Source organism: Cupressus sempervirens, chromosome 3 (assembly GCF_028749045.1).
Source record: "Cupressus sempervirens isolate cs-2001-9-10 chromosome 3, ASM2874904v1, whole genome shotgun sequence".
Lineage (NCBI taxonomy): Eukaryota > Viridiplantae > Streptophyta > Pinopsida > Cupressales > Cupressaceae > Cupressus > Cupressus sempervirens.
Genome location: NC_143120.1, coordinates 28,867,917 through 28,882,500, shown reverse-complemented (window position 1 = coordinate 28,882,500; position 14,584 = coordinate 28,867,917).

Below are 14,584 nucleotides of genomic sequence, written 5' to 3'. Positions count from 1 at the left end.
CAAGCCAGTTATAGAAGCCACAAGAGATATGTTAGTAGAGAATGATGTATCTAAGACATTTTGGAGAGAAGTTGTGAATACAACAGTCTACACTATGAATAGAGTGCAAGTCAAGAAAGACACGAATAAAACACCTTATGAACTGTGGTTTGGTCACTCACCTATAGTTAAGTATTTCAGAATCTTTGGGAGTAAGTGTTATATCAAAAGGGATGATGATATTGGTAAAATTGATGCTAGAAATGACAAAGTTATGTTTCTTGGTTATTCATTAAAAATCAAGGCTTATAAATGTTATAATTAGAGAACTAAGACTATTATGGAAAGTGCAAATGTGAGAATTGATGAGAAATTTAGAATACAAGAAAGAATAGTTGTTTACAATTTAGATGATGATGTTGTGACTAAGCTAAAAAATGATGAGGTATTTCTTGAGACTAACAATGATTTGTAGAATTAAGGAGAGCCAAGGCATGAACAAAGCTCAGAACCTTCAGTAGAGCCAAGAGTTGAGATAACAACTCCTACTTTAGGAAAGAACATGATAAAGAATTACCCATCCGAATAGATCATCGGAAGCAAAGACAAAGGTGTAATGACAAGAAGTAGACTAAATGAAGAACTATTCTTGATATCTCAAGTTGAGCCTAAGAATGTAGATTAAGCATACAAAGGTGATTACTAGAAACAAGGTATGAAAGAGGAATTGGATGAATGAGACATGAGAATTGGTCCCTAGACCAGCAAACAAGAATGTGATAGGAACTGAATGGGTATTCAGGAACAAGATGAATGAGCAAGGAGAAGTTATAAGAAACAAAAAAAGATTGGTATGTAAAGGTTACTCACAAAAAGAAGGAATAGATTATGATGAAACCTATGCTCCAGTGGCTAGAATAGAAGCAATAAGATTATTCTTATCCTATGTAGCACAAAATAAATTCAAAGTATATCAGATGGATGTCAAGTTAGCATTTCCAAATGGAGAACTTGAAGAAGAGGTATACATTGAGCAACCTAAAGAATGACCTTTGATAGATGACAAAGACATAGTATGCAGACTGAGGAAAACATTATATGGATTGAAGCAAGTACCCAAAACCTGTTATGCAAGGTTGGACGAGCATTTGATAAAGCGTTGATATAGCAAAGGTATGGTAGATAGTAATCTATATTGGAAAGAAATTAATGATGGTTTGATGATTTTAATAATATTTGTTGATGACATTATATTTGGAGGAAATGATGAAGAAAGTAAAAAGTTTGCAAAAGAGATGAAGAAAGAATTTGAGATGAGTATGATAGGAGAAATGAAATATTTTCTAAGATTTCAAATTGTATAGAATAAAGAAGGAATATTTATTTCTTAGACTAAGTACCTAAAGGATTTACTAAAAAGGTTTGGTTTGGAAATATGCAAACCTGTTGGAACATCTATAGTAATTGGACACAAGTTATTTACAAAGGATGAGACACCTACTATTGAGTAGAAGAAGTATAGATCTATGATTGAGGATTGCAATATCTAACTCACACAAGGCTGGATATAGAAAATGCAGTTGAAATTGTTGCAAGATTCTAGGCTAATCCCAGAGAAGTACATTATGCAATAGTGAAAAGGATATTTAGATATTTAGATGTCAATGGGGGAGAGTATTGCATAAAAAAAATTATGCTAAGGAAGATGTTTAGCATGAGTACAATATTTTGGTATAGAGCACATTGAGGTATATCAATGGGGGAGAATGATTGATGAAGATGATTTGAAAAGATGTTTAACAACCTTTTGTTGGTATTCTTGGAACTAGATGTTTTTTCATCTATGTTGTCATTAATGCCAAAGGGGGAGATTGTTGGAAGAATGGAGAGATTGTTAGAAGATTGGCTGAAATCATGAATACTAATGATATTCCTATGGGGGAGTACTACTATGATGATATGTTACATTCATGATTGAGTTTGTCATTGATGTCAACATAGCAATTTTTTGTGGTATTTGACAGAAGAACAATCAAAAGATCAAGTTGGTATGGATGGCTAGTTGAGTATTATAACTACTTGAGATTATGGGAGATACTTCTAAGTGTCTAGTATATGTAATTAATGTCAGAAGAAGAAATGATAAGTCTAAAAGAAGTTATGTAAGTTTTGGTGATGCCTATTTTGAGATAGAGTTTACAAAGGCATATTCTAGTAAATTTGTTACATCTCTTATTAGAATTGATATCTTGAGGATTGAGGTTGAGGACATGAAGAAGTAATGTTGGTGATGATGTGGCTAAGCTCTCTCATCATAATATTGCATGTACATAAAGTTATTCAAGTTGTAAGGTGAAAGATTAATATTATCACTATGTGTAACGTGTTCTTAGTGAGGTTCTATAATAATTAATTGAGAAGGACTAGCATCCAACTTAGGGAATTGTGTTATGGACTCAATATAAAGGAATGAAATTTTATTTTATCATGAGATGTGTGAATGTAATATTATAAGCAGTAGAGAGTGTGGAATCGAAGTTGAGAAAAGTAGTGCAAAATTGAAGGAAACTTCATTGCCAAGGTTTTGCTAAGTGATTCGAGGTTTGATATTTGGATTCAAGGTTTATGACCTACTCTACAAGGTTTGATAGTGATTGGTTTGGTTGATAGGATAGAGGAAAAGAGAAGATAATAGTAAATTACTTGTTTGAGTAGTGAGCTCTTCTTGTAGTTGAAATTGCATATTTGGGAAGTGGGCTCTTCTTGCATACATTGTACTACAACTCCTAACAAGGTTGAAATCTACTAACAGGGATTGAAAGTCTCCTAAAAGGGACTCATTGTACTAAATGTTGTAATAGACTTGTAACAAGGTCCATCCTCTAACACGGAATATTTATATTGGTACATCATCTTGTGGACATCACTCCCACTGGGGTTTTCCCTCTGATCAAGATTTTCCCTAGTCAACATATCTAGTGTAATTGTCTATGTTCATATTATTATGGTTGTTGTTTACTTTGGTTGAATGGTTAAGTTTGTTTAAAGAAGATAAATGTTTTAATTGTTGGATAATTGATTCACCCCCCCAGTTATCTTGGTGGACTATTATTTCTAACAGATGTCATGTAAGCCAAAAATGTTGTATGTTTTCATGCTAGAGTTAATTGTTTCTACATGATGTAAAGGCTTTTCCTTCCTATGTTTCCACCTATAGAGGGTATGGGCATGATTTCATTGATTGCAGGAGAATTTATTGGCCCATTTTCATCATTTCATAGATTGAATACATATGAAAACTAGATTATTTCTTATTTATTCTACTTGGGCTATCTTTTCCTTCAATAGAGTTCCTCCATTTTTGGTTGTTTCCTATCAATTCATGATAAAATGTACACACAGGATCATATTTCTTGATTTGCAGGTTTGTAACTTAACTCCATTGAGATTGGAGTTTCAACTCAATTGTTCTATCTGAGTTATGCTTGGTCTCTTTAAAAGGAATTTTTGTACATATTTTGTGGGTCTTCTTTGTTGGTTCTTTTCAATAGCCTTTGTTAATTGTATATGTAATCTCCTTATACCTTATAGTAATATAATTTTCTATTTTTTACCTATTCTCACCATTTTGTATCTATGCACATTGTTGGCCTTATGCTAAATGTTTCTTTCTTATTTTTTGCAGTTAGTATTTTGTATCTAATTTTCTTATGAATGCTATATAAGTGAATAAATATTCCTTGTAGCATCTCATTAGTCCTAATCTACATATGAGTTTTAGTAAATAAGAATAGAGTTGAGAGTTGTATATTTTGGGTGCTTTATTAATGTTAAGTACAGTTGTAGGCAGAAGTAGTAACCATATTTCAATCTTGTGCATCACCTTTTCCCTTTTAGCATTTAATTTCATGCAATCCTTCTCCCTTTTCCCTCAAATTTGTAGTTTAGGTGCATCCTAATTGTAAGGAAGTTGACCTTCTTTGGAGATTCAATCTCAAAGCATAAGTCCCACACTTGGAGGTTGTTTCCATGTTACATATTTTGTTGGGTATTCTCTGTTGGTTCTTTGCAATAACATTTGTGCTCTATATATGTAATCTCCTTATGCCTTACAATAATATAATTTTATATGTTTTACCTATTCTCACCATTTTGTATCTATGCATATTGTTTGCCTTATACTAAATGTTTCTTTCTTATTTTCTATAGTTAGTATGTTGTATCTAATTTTCTTATGAATGCTATATAAGTGAATGCATCTCATTAGTCCTAATCTACATATGAGCTTTAATAAATAAGAATAGAGTTGTTGTGTACTTTGGGTGCTTTATTGATGTTAAGTGCAACTATAGGTAGAAGTCATAACCAAATTTTAAATCTCATACATCACCTTTTCCCTTTTAACATTTAATTTCATGCAATTCTTCTCCCTTTTCTCTCAAAGTTGTAGTTTAGGTGCATCCTAATTGTAAGGAAGTCATCCTTCTCTAGAGATTCAACCTCAAAGCACAAGTCCTAGACTTGGAGGTTGTTTCCATGTTACATAAGGTTTCTTGAGGGTCATACCTCAAGTGTGGGTGCAAAAAAGATTTCAATTAAATAAGTCTTTTGGTTATCTAGTTTGAGACCTATTCATTGAGAAAGTAGGTATTATTCTTAGTGTCATCATCCTTTGGAGACATTTCATCTAACACCATGGTGACTCTACACATCTATTGGTTTCAAGAGACTAAGTGTTCATATGTGTAAAGATCTTTTTGATCTTTTGTGTCTCTTGAAGTTTTCTATGAAGTTGTTTACTCAAATGATTTTACATGGATCCCCTTCATAGAGATGTCTATCCCCATATTATGAGAATGAGCATGAGTTTTTGGCTCTCATATACTCTCCAAAGTGGGAGGTAATTAAGGCTCAATTTAAGGAGGACCTTGATAGAAGGTTTTTTGCAACAGAGGACGAGACAAGGCTTAAGCTTGCCCACCTCTAAGTAGCTGAAGCACATGAGCCTCCAAAGAAAAAAAATGCTAGCTTCAGAAAGAGAAATCCTCCCTTTTTGCAACATGAGGAGGCACACTCATTGATAGCCATACCATTAGAGCCAACCCCTTTTGGCCACAAGGATTTGGAGGTTGCAGAGAACAACATCATGGTGAAGGCTAATTTCTTAGAACCAATACCATCGAGAGGATGCCCCATAAGGCATATAGCTCTACAAAAAAGTAAGTTGACCCCAATCATGCTCATTCTAGAGAATGAGGGTGAGTATCAAAAAAAGGAGCAAGTATTTCTTTCTCAAGATCAAGGTATCTTAGTGCTAGTGAGCTTCATTGTTTTTAGCATTGGGAAGGTGTTTAACATTGTAACTCTATGTTTGTCATACTTGCTAATCTATTTGACCACTGACATGCATGGAACAAGAAATCAACTTGTAAGAAAGGGTAGTTACTTTAACAAGCCTGTTAATTGTTTTGTTGCATTTTGTTTGTAAGTACTCAAATATAGTAGAGTGAGTTTTCTTAGCTTTCTAAGAAATGAATGAGCACAAATATTTCCTTGTTAGAGATAGAAAAATTTTGATTTTTTTCTAGGTTACAAAATTGCATATTTTATGTTGAGACAAATATGTGCATCATGTTTTGATGCTTATGACTCCATGTCCAATTGCTTACATCAAGGTCATTGATCATTTTCTTAGTAGGAAAGAATCCCCCTTGAGTCACTAGAAATATTGATTTTTTTTTGTCAACCTTTAGCCCATTTCAAGTAACTGATCAGAGACATATTTCATGGGCTAAGTTCTTTTTGTATTCAACATAGAAAAACTTGTGTATTTTTTGGTTTCTTAGGCACACAAAAGCATTGTGTATTTTTGGGCATCATAGGATTTGGTTGAATGATTTCAACTTATTGTAGGAGTTCCTTTTTACTCATTTGACATTCAGAGGTCAAATATTTAGTTCATTTTTGTGTCCACATAGGATTAGAAGTCTGTTTGAAGAGAAGAGACTCTTCAATGCAATGTTGCACAAGCCAAAAATATTATGCATTTTCATTTAATATAGGAGCTGGCATCAAATGATTTCGAGCATCATAGGAAGATTCTTCTACTCATTTGACATGTTTTTCTCATTTGATGTGCACACAGGATGAAACTAAAGTGTATTTTCATGCTCTACACGACATTGCAAGTCTTTTGTGTAGGAAGAGGTTTCTTGCTGCAAAATTGCACCAATGTTTTTTCATGCCTATGTGGGGTCACAAGTCAATTGTAAAGGATGCAAAATCATGCTACGAGTGCCGGTGTTTTTTTGTGTTTTTTTAACATCACAAGTCATTTGTAAAGAAAGGAAATATTCAGTGTGATGGTGCGTAGGCCAAAAATGTCATGTATTTTTGTGCTAGTATTAAGTTTTTTCACTGACTATGATAAGACCTGAGAGCTCAATATTTATTATCAAACTACTTTTTTTTAGTTTTTTTATGCTACGTAAAGGCTTTTCCTTCCTATATTTCCACTTGTAAAGGGTATGGGCATGATTTTATTGATTGCAGGAGCATTTATTGGCTAGTTTTCATCATTTCATGGATCAGATACACATGAAAATCATATTTTTAAAATTTATTCTACCTGGGCTATCTTTTCCTTTTGCAAGTTCCTTCATATCTGGTTGTTTCCTATCATTTCATGATCAAATGTGCACACAAGATCATATTTTTTTAGATATTTCTTGATTTGCAGGTTTGTAACTAACTCCATTGAATTTGGAGTTTGAACTTAATTGTTCTAACTAAGTTATGCTCGATCTCTCTAAACAAAAGTTTTGTACATATTTTGTGGGGTCTTTTCTTTTGGTTCTTTGCAATAGCATTTGTGCTTTGTATATGTAATCTCCTTATGCCTTACAATGATATAATTTTATATGCTTTATCTATTCTCATGATTTTTTTTCTCTACATATTGTTTTCCTTATGCTAAATGTTTTTTTTCTTATTTTTTGCAATTAGTATGTTGTATCTACTTTTCTCACAAATGTTATATAAGTGAATACATATTCCTTATAGCATCTCATCAATCCTAATTTACATATGAATTTTAGTAAATAAGAATAGAATTGAGAGTTATGTATTTTGGGTATTTTATTAATGTGAAATGCAGCTATAGGTAGAGGTAGTAACCAAATTTCAATCCACTGTATCACCTTTTGCCTTTCAACATTTAATTTTAGGCAATCCTTCCCCCTTACCCCTCAAAGTTGTAGTTTAGGTGCATCATGATTGTAAGGAAGTGGGGCTTCTTTGGAGATTTAGCCTCAAAGTGGAAGCCCCACACTTAGAGGTTGTTTCCATGTTATACAAGGTTTCTTGAGGGTCATACCTCATGCGTGGGTGCAAAAATTTGTGTCAACATGAACCTTTTCATACCTTCCAATTTTTATTATTAAAATTAACTATGCGACCTTCATAACCTAGTTTCTCTACTGAGATTAAATTCCTACTCAACCTTAGAACATGCCTTATTTGTAGTTTTTCATTGTAACCTATCTGTACCATTTTATCCCCCTTTACTCCATGATTAGATGGCTTCTAGAATCCCAAATATTTCTTAGCGAAGCACAAGAAGTGTCCTCCCACTCTCTAGGCTTCACATAGACACTAATGCACTCTTGCGAGAAACTTAAGGACTCAACAGTTTCTTTCCTAGAATGATTGATGGGACAATAATATCAATGACTAAAGATCTCATACAATTTTCATATTTTTCCTAATTCAAGGCATTTTTCACAAAGTACGGGACAATTTTATCAATTTTGATGGTGGACAAAAAGTCTATGATTTGAATAACTTTTCGACCTTCTGAAAAATAGCACTCTCCTATCCAAAGGTGTTTATAATGGAGAGATCCTATGGGAAAACACATTTTCCCTGTCACTTTGAGGAAAATCTTGATGTTTTTTTATCCCTACCACTTGTATCAAGATTCTATCCTTGCCTTAGGTTCCTATATAACATGCAGATATGACAGAGCTAGAATGCATATTTTCCTCCTATCCACCACCAAGAGGTGATAAGTTGTAGAGAAATTCTATGGAATCTTCAAGAGGAGTAATGGTTCATCAAGGAGGAGAACACATACACTTGCCAAAAAGAAGAAGAAATCAACTCTAAATTTCTTTTGTTAATTTAACAAGTTGATTTCCTAATATACCAACATGATCATCTCCTCACTATGAAAGAACTATGAAGATGGTTGAGAACCTAGAACCATATCTATGGGTACAAAGACTATCTATAACCCATGGGAACACATCAAGAGTTATAGAGGGATTGGGAAAAGGAGGTGTTCCTAGCTTAAAGGTATAGAGAGACTATATTCAAAAAATTATTTTTGATGATTCTTCCCTACACCTATCTAAAAGAAGTCCTTTCTTCATAAGGGAAACCACACTCCCGTCACTTTTAGAGCTTCCTCATGAAAGAAACTATAGAGGGATGAAAAGGTGTGCCATTCATTAGAGATCCCATCACAGAGTCGATTGATCTTGTTAACCCGGGCAGAGGCATATGTACCAGCAACAATTCAAGAGTGAGTTTACCCCTGCATGCACAGGTTACCGAGTTCCAGAAGCAAAGACACAAGCGGTAGAGGAGATAACACCTCACCTAGGGGTGGACCTTTATATGTAAGGTGGAGATATCTATAAATGCCTACTATTATAAGACAAGGTAGGAAATAAGGTAAAGGCCAAAGTTGCAGGCAAGAGACTCTCTCAATTGCATTCCATCCCTCACTCATTATCACTTTGTTCAGTTTATCCTTCCCCCCACCACTAGCCATAGAATAGTAGCCCCCCCCCCCCCCACTCACCCTTTCTCTTCCTGTTCTTTCTCCCAAAACATCTTTATCCCACCGAGTATAGCTAGCTAGGGAGAAGACCCAATAATATTTTCTAGATGCATCCCCCTCATGGTCCTAGATGTAGAGGGAACCAAGGAGAAGAAGAAGGTGGATTCCACCTTCTTAAGGGAGTTTGATGGCATCTATACATCTCTTACTCTCTACTCTGAATCTCCATAATCAAATTATATTGAGCTACAAGGAGGTGATTGCCATAACACTTGGAATATCATCATACTTGGTTTCTGATGAGAAGCAACTAATACGGTGGATTATGGTGCCTATTAACAACTATTTCATCAAATGTCTAGCTCGATGCTATAAGTTTCCCTTATTTATACATACCATGAAACATGAGGGAGAAATTAAAAGAGAGAAGAGGGAGTTCCCCTATTCACTCCAAGTCAACATCCAAAAATTGGTGGAATACTTTCTTCTCACCTCTAAGGGAGTATCCTAACAATAGGGATGCTTCTAAAATCTCCAAAGGTTCTTCTGGTTGTCCTCTCATAAGCATATAACATGTAAAACAATGATTATAAAGGGAAGCTATTTAGAGATCCCATAAATGGATTTGTTTAGCATCTTTTAAATACAACACTTCATACATTTTATAACGGATTCTCTATTTTCCAAGAAGTATCTATATGCACAACTACATGTTCCTTAGGAAAATGTGAGTTTAGTTGATTTTCCCTAAGTGCATTTGCACACATGTTTTCAAGGATATCTATAGAGTGCATTTTTTTTTTCTATTGATGGAATAAGGATGGTGTCCAAAAGAGTCATCAGAATTGTGAAGTAAAACTTTATAGTGTTGTGAAAAATAGTTCATAGCAACCAACTTCATCTTTAAATATGATGATAGAAAGGGAAATAACATATATTGCCACTTGTCACAATGACACACTCCCATAGGTTCATTCTTCCTATAGTTGTATGCGATACCTATGAACATGTCACGTGTCGATAGCACTCAACTCTCTCTCAACACTGTGGGTGCCAACTCTTTCCATGCGAGGCATTGAGAGATGTTTCAACATGGACCCAACCCCAAGATGAATCTTTACACCTGATAATGGTTGTGAATGGAAATGTTTTCTCCATCATTCTTCATGTGCTTTTGAATTGGAGTAGTGAGTAAATTATGAATCACATGATGTACTACCACCTCAGACATAGAGCCCCATGACAAATGCACAATGTTCAAAGGATAAGAAGGGATGGTTGTGACCTAATAGACATGAGAAGGAGAAAGCAATGAATTTTACACCTCTTATAATCACCAAGGACATGCTATATTTAGGCCTTTAAAATGGGGAGGGAAATACATTGTAAGGGAGTCCAAGAAAATCCATACTTGGAATAATTATTGTAATCAAGGAGATTCCTCTCTATAAATCCTTAAGATTGTAATAATTTTTATTTAATTTCCAATATAATAAATCATGCCTAGTGTTGAAATTATGTGTGTTGCACACATTGCATAATATTTTATATCATATTATTTTATTTTATTATGTAATATTGCACCTAGGAGCACCTAGATGGACGTGCAACATGTAGAGATTCTTATGGAATATTCTTGATGAGTTGTATTGTAACATTGTGATTATATTTGATGTAATTGTTTAATATTGGGGAAAATTAATTAAATATGCAATATTAAATGTGAGTCAATGGGAGTTTGGTAGCACATGGTTTATGTAATACCACTTGGTGGTTTTGTGGGATGTATGGATTCATGGTTGTTCACATGGATTGCTTGGTTGTGGCTATGGCTTTGAAGACTTCCATGATTTTATTGCAATGGTGTTTTGTTGAATAATACTTGGTGGTGGATGCTTTTGGAGGCTTGGTTTTTTTTTTTTTTTTCCCCCTCAATGAGGATTTCTCAAGGTATATCTTGTGTCACATTTTTTTCGGTATGTTGTCTATTCTCTTGCATGTGGATTTTAATTACATATTTATTTCAGATCTATTATAGTTTATGTAGACATAGTTATATTTATTATAAGTTTCCTTACAACTGGTATCATAGCTATGGTTTTATTATTGTAACTCAAGATTGAACTCATGAGAATGCATGAGAGGATATAAAAAATGGAAAGATATATGGGTTTTGTAGGTTGTTTGTTGCAGATCTAAGGGTTTTGGGTTTGTTATTATGATGGGATGTTGGCAAATTCTAGGCATGTAAAATTGTTTGTCAATTTTTTTTTTTTGGATGTTTCTTTCAATGAGGGTTTTAGTGGGGAGCTTGCAAAAATGACCTCGTAGGAAAAAATAGACCTTGACATTGGATCTGGGTCAATTTTTCTATAAATTTTGATATTAATATGCCCTAGTTTTGCAATGTTGAGAGGAAAATGAAAAGGTTTTTAGTTTCAAGTCGTGATGACTTTCAAATTTAATCCCATTAGAATTTTTGTCACAAAAAAATATCATAGTAAAAATGGTGAAAAGACTATCTTGGTCTAATGGCCATAACTTTCACTCAAGATGTTGGATTTCAGACTTCTTACAATTGTTGGAAAGATAATTCCAACACTTATTGCAGGTCTTATTTTATGATTTTGAAATTTTGTCAAGTTTTAAGATCCCAAATTTAGATGTTTATTTTGAGCAAAAATTTGGGCATATAGAGTTGGGTTTTAGACTTTGAGTAGTCAACAAAAAGCTCTTGGAGATCTCTACACATTGCTTCATATTTGGTGTAGGTTTAGCATGGTTCATTACAATTTGGCTTAGGCCAAAATTCACCCAAGACCAAGGAACTCAAACACAAGCACAATAGTAGACCAATAAAGAGAGAGTATGATTAGAATGATGATATATTCATTCAATATGCCATATGTGCCATATAGGCCATATCAAGAGTACACTAGGAGTTTCTATATATAATGGCCTCTAGAGAGCTTTTAGAATGCATAGAAGTCAACATCATGATAAGTCATATAACCAAGCACATGTCCACCAGATATGGGTTATCCTCCATTAAGCACATATGTAAGTGCGATGATGTGAGGATAAGCCTACAATGGTGTATCACACAAATTAGTGGTGTAGACAACATGTGCTAAATTAGGAGTGTGAATAACTATGTTGTCAACATGACAACTCAGTGAATGATGCAAACTCCTGTGTTGTAGACACCATGTGCATAATTAAAGTTGTGTACTTTTGTGATAGTACACAAACTCCTAAGTGTCTTGCCTAAATAAATAATAAAATAATAAACTTAAGTAAGTGTAAATAGTAAATACTTATTTACACCAACACCCCCCCTTAAGTGCAACTTAGGGGAATGCCCTTAAGCTTACAAATTCTAGGATGCAATGCAGGATGGGTCTTGACTACTAGTCCATGTTAGGTACCCACGTACATAATGATATGCAATCTCTCATAAGAGAAAGAGGGAAAACCTCATGGGAAAAACCCTACCCCAAAAAGAGAGATGAAATGATGTATGGATGGATGGAGTAATCAAACCCTTCCCCCCCACATTATGACACACATCCAATATATACATAAGAGAATGATGGGAAGAGGAAGAGAGATAGGATAGGCTCCCCCCCCCCCCACAAAGAAGATTGCCTGGTAGTGACTACTCTAATGAAGAAGCTGATCCAAGAATGTAGAATGGTGTTCCTCCCCTTAGCAAGAAATAATGCTAAAGGTACAAATGAGATGCTTCCACTGTGTGTGGAAAGAATCCCATGGATAAGTGATGTCTTTGAAACTAGCTCAACTAGTTGAAGAACCTATCTCAAAGAACTGTCTATCTGCTCAACTGATGAAGAACCCTTCTACAACTACTGATCATTAGTATATACAATCACTTCAACCTGTGATGATTGATCATGTAGAGAATGAATAAGAGAGTTGGATGGAGCCCTCGTGACAACTGGAAAAGGTGATTATGCATCAAGAAGAAGAGTCAGATCATCAATACTATCCCCCAAATCTATCACTGAAGTTAGACCTGAAAGACTAGATTTACCCTATTATGTTGGACCTATCACTGTGGCTATGTATGCATGTGGACTAAATGTATGTGGTGACCTCTCACTACAACTATTGATAGAACCCCACATGTTTGAATTTATTGAAGCATGATCACTGGTGTCACTGTCAATTTCCACATGGTATGATATGCAGAGAGGAGTAGAGGACAAGCTTGGTGAACTTTTCTCAAAGTGTACATCCTTCTCCACAAAAATCTTATGTGTCTCTAGATCTAATAGTCAGTGTTCCTTCACACCATCTTAATAACCAAGGAAAGTACAAGGCCAAAATGACTATGCCTTGCATCCCCTAGAAGATATCTTTGCCCATGCAGGACAACCAAAGACTCTAAAGTGTGTCACAATTGGTTTTTTGCCACACCATGCCTCAAAAGGAGTCTTTCCATCTAAGGCTAGATGAGGAGATCGATTAAGAATGTAAGTGGCACTACTGATTGCTTTGACTTCTAATGATGGATCTAGAGACTTGGCTTGTATCATGTAACTTGCCATAAACTTAAGAGTTCAGATCCTAAAAGCTACTATATCTGTCTTACGTGGACTAAATGCTAGCGGAGTCTAAAGATCAATGCCCTCAAGTCTGTAAAAGTCTTTAATTCTTTTGTTCACATACATACTTCCATTATCCATTCAAAAAACTTTGATGCTTTTTCCTTGATTTCCGTTCAACATGAGTCTTGAAGGCTAGAAACTTGTCCAACACTTCATTCTTATTATGAAGAAAGTAGACCCAAGTGTATCTTGAAAAGTCATCAATGAAGGTAAGTACGTAGTGACCCTGGTTGAATGCAAAAGGACCTGTTAATATGATGTGAACCATCTATAGAACACCTGGTGCTCTTGAAGACTTCCCTTTTTGTAACTTACCCTTTGGATGCATATCCACTGAATCTGTTGAACATTCACCATGGGAAAAGTTGATTTGGGGTATACCTTTGAACCTTATGTATGTGCAAAGTTGCTAAAGGTAGCGGAAGTCAAGATGACCATACCACTCATGCCATAATTGCATGTTTGAATTTGATTGAGTTAACAAGGCCTTTGAAGAAGACTTGGGCACAAAATGGGACAAAGAGTACCTCTTGTTATGATTCACTTTCCCCACTGCAACCAATGAGTCATCTTTAAGACTATGCACCTTTACTAAGTCTAGAAGGAACTCAACTCTATGTCCATCTCTGAGGTGAGTGATTTGGTAGATTGAGAGGAGATTTGAACTTAGGTTTGGAACATAGAGAACATTTTGAAACTCTCCATTTTCCATTTCCACATTTCCTTTCCCTTCAAATTCCATTTTTGTATCACCTCCCACGAAGATGTGCGGTACCTTTGATTTCTTCATTGAAGAAAAATCCTCCTTTGAAGAACCCATGTGGTAAGAGGCACCTAAGTCAAATATCAATTCCTTTGAAGAATTTGAATTAGTCATGAGTGCTTGCCCTCTGCCCTTTGAATATGAAGAAGACCCTTTCTCCTTATAAGAATTGGGCAATGGAACATTATGTTTCTTCATGATGTTGGTCAATTCATCAATCTTTTTAAGATAACACTCATGTTCTTCATGACTCGATTTCCTGCAATAGGCACACTTCTTTTTCTCCTTACTGTTGTCCCCCTTCTTGTTGGAATTTGAGGAAGACTTTCCTTGTTGATTAGATTGTGGTGTGGTCTTTTCTGCATC